The sequence below is a fragment of the Nanorana parkeri genome, unplaced genomic scaffold (assembly GCF_000935625.1).
Source record: "Nanorana parkeri isolate BGI_ZX_2015 unplaced genomic scaffold, ASM93562v1 scaffold900, whole genome shotgun sequence".
NCBI classification, from domain to species: domain Eukaryota; kingdom Metazoa; phylum Chordata; class Amphibia; order Anura; family Dicroglossidae; genus Nanorana; species Nanorana parkeri.
This window is the reverse complement of record NW_017307168.1, coordinates 12,067-20,859: the sequence shown is the minus strand read 5'-3', so window position 1 is coordinate 20,859 and position 8,793 is coordinate 12,067.

The following is an 8,793-nucleotide window of genomic DNA, read 5'->3' as shown; positions in this document are numbered from 1 at the left end:
TTTCCCCCCCCCCCCCCCCAAGTCTCAGTTGTCTTCCATCTTTTCCCCCCAGTGTGTCCCCCACACTGACCTGATCCTTGATCTGCATGCCTCCATGCTAACACATAACATGAAACTGTAAAAATCAAGCTGTCCCCCGCCTAAGGTTGCCCGCCTTGAGGAAATTACCTAATAGCCCAAACAACACATAAATAGCTTTCAAAAGTAGGCCACACAACCCAGATATTTTCAAAAAATCTTCATCCATAAAATAATTCATAATATGTATTCCCCATATCCAGAGTTTTCAAAATAATATAATAACCCCAAACTATTTGATTAAATAACCACTCAGGAGTATTTTGTAAAGTACAAGTGCTCCTATACCATATCCCACATACATCCCCAGGCTTCCTTTATTAGCCTTTCACTATCAGGTACATGATGTGGGTATTGGGTGGGAAGGGGGGTCTGCTGTCAGTGACTGCTCCTTACCTCTGGGTCCTCGCATCTCTGTCCGGTATCCCACCTAGCTCACTAATGCCACTGGATGCCAGGAGCTCGCCGTGACGCCATCCAGAGCATGCCACTCAGTTCCTGGCAGTCAGTGATGTCAGTGAGCTGGGCAGGAAGCCAGATAGCCACCGCTCCACACCTGCCACCCCCCAATGAGGTGCCATCTGAGGCAACTGTCTCAGGCTGCCTCATTATGGGGATGACCTCGGTCATACATATTAGCAAGAATATAAGCTGTGTCTGGCCACTCCTTTCTCCATGTGACTACTGTCAGTGGTGAGGCAGAAAGAGACATAAAGCGCCCATGGCTGTCACAATGCCCAAATCGTGACTGCAGAGTAATGGCTGCAGTCACTGTTCAGCAGACAATTTTCCACCTGGCTTCTTCTTCATAAAAATAGACTTTTGTGGAGCTGGCTTGTGCCGGCAGCGCTTCCCATGGATGGAATTTCAGGCAAAGTTCGATCAGTCTATGGTCAGCTTAAGGATTAGCATTTTTTTCAGAATTGAATAGTTAAAGAAATTCCCGCTATCCACAGTCACTTGGTCAAATCAATACTATAACTGTATGTAACATTATCACTCTGAACAACATACTGAGCGCTTGAACAAACATGTATTTTAGATTATTTTCATGTAAAGTAAGACATCTTACCATTTTTCATGATAATTTGGTAAGTCAATGTTCAATTTCTATTCCTTGTCTACAGAAGGTATTTCATTTTTTTCAAGGCATAGCATGGAGAGCTGAAACTATCATTCATAATAGCAACTGTCAATATTCTGACAAATAAGCTTTCCCGCAGTATTCGAAAACACCTTTATGTGAACACGGATAGAAAACTAGAATTAAAATAGACACCACTTAAAATAGACACAATTTTCCGCCACATCTGGGAAATGTATTTCTGGCTCCCGCTTTGCAAAAGTACATCAGTTTTATCTCATCTGTTTATAGCATATCTTAAACGATATTTAACTAATAATTGCCACAGTCTATAATGATATTACTTAATCACTGATGACACTTGCACGGTGTTAACAGCAGAAGGTAACGCCTAAGGGTTATAGTGATGGATAAATGTCTCATCAATATTGGTGGTTCATGAGCTACATACTAGTAATCATTCTCACTGCTGTCCTGCCAGACCCACTGTGACTTTTTCCTGCACTGAACAGATAAATGATTGAGTATCAGTTAAAAATCTTATACTGCACATTAAGAAAATGGCTATGACAAACATATGGGAAAGTAAATTTTTGGAATTCATAAAGAGTGTTGTAGACTAGAATTTCAGCTTCTGTATATGCGAAAAATGCCACAACAGATTTCTGTACCTGTCGGAAATAGGTATATGAATGTGTGCAGGTGTAAATAGGCATATTAAACTTCCCTTTCACACTAAACTGCAGCACATCTACCTGGAATTTTGCTCCATGAAAACAGACAAGTGTGAATTGGCCTAAAGACTGCTGGGGTGCATTATCACATATGCATTAAAGGGCATTGAGGTAAGGCAGTTGGGGAATGTCTGAACCATAAGTTCCATTGATGTCAATGGGAGTCCAAACCAGGCTCCAAAAAGTGTATTACAGAGGTCAAAATAATACAAAGAAAATGATACCAAATTGTGCAAAAAGTCTCCTTGAAGTCCTGCCTGATGAGACGATGGGGCTAAAAAACAGTTTGACCCATTTCATTTTAAAGTCCCATGCCGGAAATATGAGTCCCCTCTAACCCATCCTTCATGATTTTTTGTGTTTGTACCTGCTCAAGCAAGATATACTCACCAAAGTCCCCAATCCAGGTCCCTCGTTGTCACTATTTTCACGTGTGGGGGAACGCTAATCCATCCCTGCATATGCGCCTGTTACCACAAGTCCCCTCTTCTTCCCTCCCCTCATGCTGATGCCACTTCTCTTCTGGATCCTGAGAGGACACCGACTCTGGACAGCCAATAGAAGTGTTCACTGCAGACAATCACATAGATACCTGAAGAAGGACCCTGCCAGTAAACAGGGGAAGAGAGAAGACTCAGTACAGGATGATCACCTGACTGCGGCTTTAGGTAAAATGGGCAGTCTGGAGATGGGCTTTAAACGTTCTGTCTGGGATACTGAGATAGAAGGGTGGGATTGGTGGTTCTGGCAGTCATGCTAAGGATGCCCAGCCTTAGTGGAGGCAGATATACAGCAGAAACAGTCTTTAGATCCGCCTTTGTTTCCTTTCTCCCAGAAGCCTCTTGGGAATTTAAACTGCCAACACTGAAGTTCAACTCTGGACATCCAAATTCATGTACTTTGGCTCGGAATATCCAAACTCATGTAATTTGGTCTAAATCTAACATCATCAGAATTTTAGGATTAACGCTACTCTACTTGTGAACAGCCACCCTGGATAGATTTCACCATTTTGTGCAGACTGAAGAAGTAAGTAGCTAAAAACCAGATTGCTTTTAGTTCTCAGCAATTAATTAACGAGCCTGCATAAATGCCAATCATTGCAGGAACACACACTTAGCTGGAGGTCAAATATCACCTGTAAATTTCCAAGCCACTGAAAGAACATTTAGAAAACGCTCTTCCTTTTTCTCAGAGGCATATCTGATAATGTGGGCAAACATCTGTGCTAGGAAAACATACTGCTGTGTAGCGTGTATTTGCTTAGCTTTTCTCAACAAATGGCGAAAAAACTATGAAACAGAACAAACTCTATTTAGATTGATTGATTGATTGAGTGATTTAGTCAAGAAAAATAAATACTTTCTCAGAATCTTAGTGGCATTTTTAGCCAAGCATATGTATTTACCAGTATTCTTGGGTGTTCTGAAGTGCAATGCTTTTTTAGACCAGGGCAATAGCCTTTATATTAATGAAAAAAATATAGAATGACCCCAGAGACAGAGAAGAGATACTTCAATTGGATAAGTTGCCAGAGTTCAAGAGGCTACTTCTGTGTAATATTATGCATGAACCCACTGACCTCTCTGGTCTTGCACTTAAAACAACTTTTGTAGCTTATGCATTAAGGGAATCATGGACGCCACATTAGGTGATCAGGTATTTTTACATAGAGCTCATCCCTTCTTCAGGTCTCATGTGTGTTATGAGAGATATTTAAAATTTAAGTCCATCATGCTAAAAAAAATACCAGTTAACCTACTTATGTATTCACTAAAAGGATATGTTCCTACTGTGCTGGATGCTGAAGAGCGTCTAAAACAAGTATTAGACACATTGCCACCCAGCAGTGACAGCAACACAAACTAACAGGTTTTCAAAAGAGTTTTAAGAATCCAATGATAAAAACAATTTGGCCAATGATGATTTGCATAAAAAGCGCACTTTTACAAGAGAAACTCCTGAGAGATCACAGTATTCCCCTGGCAATGCCTTTGTCTGCTTTTTCTTTCAAAAGGACAGAGCCATCTTTGTTCAGGCATCATCCAGGGTCAGCATCTATTTCCTGGATTAAAAAGCTAACTCATGCAAATCTGTTTCTTTCCAGCTGCATCCAACTGTTGATATCAAGTCATGACCGGATCTTAAACACTGCTTTTGAATAATATTCGGTGAAGTTTTTTTTTAAATTCTTATATTGCTGCATATTGTGACTTTTCAGGAATGTATTCATGCTGACTAGTTAAGTTACTGAAAGGTCCACTTTAAAGGGAAAGTTTTTTTTAACTATGTTTTTTTAATGTTGTTTTATATGTTTCTTGTTGCATATACAATATTAACTTTACAATTAAACTTTTAATTGATGTAAACAACCAAATTTTTTTTTCAGCACAGCTGGAAGCTGAAATAGATAGGGCGCTGCTGGCGCCCTATATGTAACACAGTATTTTTAGGGTTTTTTAAAAATCTTTTTTTTTGTTTTTAGTTCTCACCATAAAAAATAAATAAAATATGTACTAAACCATTATATCTCCCACCAGAGATGGATTAAGGCAAAATGGCCTTGGCCTCCCATCCCTTCGACTGACTATGATAAGGATTGCTACAGGCACAGAGAAGCTGCATTGTCTGTACTAGCATGGCCCCTCCCTACCAGACACCAGCTGCCTGGTTGTGTGTTCGCCATTGTAAAGTGACAGGCAGATGCACAGCTTGGACCAATTGTGGTATTTCTCTTTATAATTTTTTTTAACTGCAGAATAATGAATGTTGTAGCTAGACCCCTAGACATCCACTGGGTAAGACTCCTGCCTAGGTTGCCTTGTGGATGATCCAGCTCTGCCAGAGGCATCGTAGGGCAAACTGATCCCATAAGGCATCTATGGCTGCCAGCCATTGCTTACTAACTGATAGTTCCAGTTTGTAGGTGGCAAGACTGTCATGTATCATGTCACCACTTACACTCATTTTTATAGTTACTTTTTTTTTTTCTTGATGAAAAGAGGTATCACTCCAGAAAAGCCTTCACATTGTTCAATCTGCTCTGAATAAAACAAACAGTTTATGCGGAAGTTCAAATGCTCAAATTAATGCTTGAACTTTAAAGTGGTGTGTTATAATGCATGCAGCTTTTGTTTATGGTTGTATTTTGTTCCGTCATATAATTAAATTATCATGCTGTCCTCTGGAAGCACATGGAATTAAAGGGCAATGAGGAATCCATTGTACATTTGCCTTATTAAATAAGCCTGTTAGTGTGCTTTTTTCTAAGCAGATATTTTTATACATGATGCAACTTGATTTATATTGATACTAACCCATGATAACATGATTATGATATTTATGCATTAAGTCCAATGGACTGTTTTTAAAGCTGAACTCCAAGAAAATAGCTAAATACACATGTAATACACACATGGGAGCTATTTGACTTGCCAAAGTATTTGTATTTCTGTCTATGCATTTATGAAATGTATATGTATCTGCCTCACAGCACAGTCCTGTCTAGCAGGAGAGGAGACCTTATCTTTTATTTGTATTCATGTTAATTGAAATAAAAAAATAATGTATTAATGGTTATGGAACTGCAGTCATTTGTGCCTGGAGGTCAGCTTTAAATTAAAAAACAAAAATCAGATGAGGACTATACAGACATGAATGTTCAAACTTTACTTTTGGTGTGTAATTTTTCCATGCAGCACAAAGGTTAATCCACCATCTTCTCTGCAGCAAACATCTCTATTTTCACATTCAGAAAAGCTGATTCTGTTTCAAAGAGCGATTAACCACAAAACTACTAGTTGTTTGCTGCTAGCAGCATTAATTTATATGAAAATAATTACATGCAAGGATGCCTGCTATTTCAATTTAAAACTGCAATATGTTAGCATACTGGTATTCTATTCTTTGTCTCTGTAACACTATTTATAAGAGGACATGCTAGGGCCACAACAATAGAGCCATGTCCATTAAAGATGAAGATGAAGATATTCATCCTTAACCCAAAAGAGACATCTGGCTTTCTAGGAATTCAAACTGGGAAACATTGGAGCTGTTTAAAATCCTCTATTCAAGTTACTTTTATGCATTTATTTGTATTGAGCACATGTTTTACAGAATTCCACTGTAGATTGCATGGAATTAAAAAAAAAAACCTATTAGCATAAGAGACCTGCCTAGCCAGCAACCTATTTTTAAAATAAAGCAAAAATGAAACTACCCTGTCTCAACTATTGCAACAATCAAAGAGACCCAACAAAAGCAAATAATGCTGCCTCAGTAATCTCAGGATTGAAAATCCTTAGCATTATTTGGCCATTATACCCTACAAGCTACCAGTTAACATATTATAAAGAAATAAATATCAATTATCCACCAACCAGCAATTTGCAGAGGGACATATTCTTCTCAAGACACCTGTGGATCAAGTCCTTGTGCCAGATGAGTGCAACAAACCAAGTTACAGTTTGAGTTTGTTAGTTTTGTTCATGCTGCCACCTTGATATACTTTTGGGTACTCCTACAGGGAAATGAAAACTGCTGGGCACTATTCTACCTTCTTTTCTTTCATTTGTAAGCACATTTTAGAAGTACCTTCAAAATATTTTTTTTTCTTACTTTATCGCTAACAGAACCTACTCTGATGTACCTTCCTGATTACTCAGAATCAATTTAGATGTGCTTGCCAGCACATGATTACCATCACTTCACATCCTTACCATCTTGTCTTGAATTGTATTGTGAGTGTAAAGTCTTCCTTATATTGTAAAGCGCTGTGCAAACTGTTGGCGCTATATAAATCCTGTATAATAATAATAATAATAATAGTATTATTAGAGAAAGCAATAGAACTTGTGACATCAAACACTCCCTGCCCATCTTTACCCATCCCTGCCCATCTTTACTTCCCCACTGCTTGATTTCCCAAGAGTATCGCTACCAGTACAATAACCAGTGTCTTGGATAACTGAGTTCTAGTATGCTCCTTGTTATCATCACATTCCCCTTCTAAGTCTAAAGGATTAGAAAATATTTTAAAAGGAACGTGTTTTAACAAATACAGTTAAACACAAAAACACAAACATTTTTCAAAGCTTAACGTGAACCTGTGGCCAGGTTATAAGCATCCAAGTATATATTTATACCAAGCAGTAAATGGGTTTTAAATCAACCCCATGGGGCCACTATAGCACCAAGCACTATGGGGCAATCCATTCTTAATGTTCACAGCAGAAGCATTGACGTCCTTCAAGTCTTCCCTTAAATAGCTCAGCTAACCCTATTCCACCCTCCCAGCTATGACCTGGCAGCCTAAAAATCTCTGATCACATAACAGTTTATTGTGGTGGGGAGAACTGACTTTGGTGCTTGCGCTGTGAAGTTTGAGGATAAATTGCTCCATGGTGCCTGCAGCTACAGAAGTCAGTATAGGCTTGTTTTAAAGGAGAACTATGGGGTTAAGGCTTTTCCCCATTGTTCTCCTTATTGTAACGGGAGGACACAAACTAGCGTCCTCCTGTCACCCTAGGCTTTCGCGGTATACTAAGACGCCGCAGCTGAAGCAGATCCCAGTTATGCCGGGATCCGCCCAGCTGCGTGACTGACAGCTGGCTCTGCCTATCTAGAGGCACAGCCAGCTGTTCCCGCCCCCTCCCCCATCCGTTCCGCCAGTCAGCGCTGGCAGATCGGAGCGGGGAGGGGGGAATTCAGCCCCTCCCCTGTCACGGCAGAGAGCCGTGACAGGATCGAGAGGTGAGCGAACGCCGGTATGTGTTCGCTCACCTCCCGATCTACTGAGCCGACCTGTGACAGTATCATTGTCACAGGTTGGCTAGAACTATGAGGTGAGTGAAAAGCACTCACCTCATAGTTCTCCTTTAAAGCGCATTTACTGCTTGTTTAGGATATGTATATATTTTAATTTCCACAGTCTTCCCACAGGTTCAGTTCAATGTTTCTAAAGCACACACAAAGGAGCAAACTATTCCTATCTTCTATCTCTGTTCCTATAGTATCCAATTTTAACCCTACTTCTATTGTGACCCTTGTTAACAAATGGACATTAGCTCTTAAAACCAGCTCCACCTGTGTATGCCAAAAGGCTATTTACTCTGAGACTTAAATCAGGTCAGAAGGGATAAAATAGCGACATCTGGCATTGCCAATAAATGTAAAGCCGGGTATACACAGTTCGAAGAATGTTCAGATACCAAGTACCGTACTCGGTACAAGTACAGATGCTTTTCATGCTCCAAGACTAGACTAGAGAAAAATTCAAAAGTTAGGAGGCAGTTGTCATTTGTAAGGAGCACATGGAGCTCCTGGGATTTGTACATCTCTGTTTTAATGTATGATTTTGTTTTTATAAATATACATAAAGGGATGCACCAATACCAGTTTTCCAAGTACAAGTACTGATACTTGTCCAAGTACTCACAGGTACAAGTACTGATACATTTTTGTTTATTATCATGTGACAGCTTTTCTCAAACAATGCAGACTAATGATTTCAGGACAGTGGTGGAGCGCCAGAGCCAGGTCCCAGCTGCAACCGCTGCAACCCTGGTAGTTCTCGTGAAAATGCCAAGTATTGCACTGGTATCTGAACTGATATCTGAACATCCCTACACGGTTCTATTTTTTCTGTTCAACTCACGGGCTGAACAAGATAATAGAACAGATTCTCACATCAACGCTTATGAGCGTTGATGGACGAATCCCCCGCTGCTGCCACTGTCAGAATGCCCGAGCTAAGCTAGCAGCTGAATGGCCGAGAGTTTTCCAACCAGCTCCTTTAATCTGTTGATCAAGGGATGCTGGATGGAAGGGTGCCGACAGCGGCACCCACACAGGGAATTTTGGCCGGTTCATCAAGAACCAGCTGAAATCTGAAGAGTG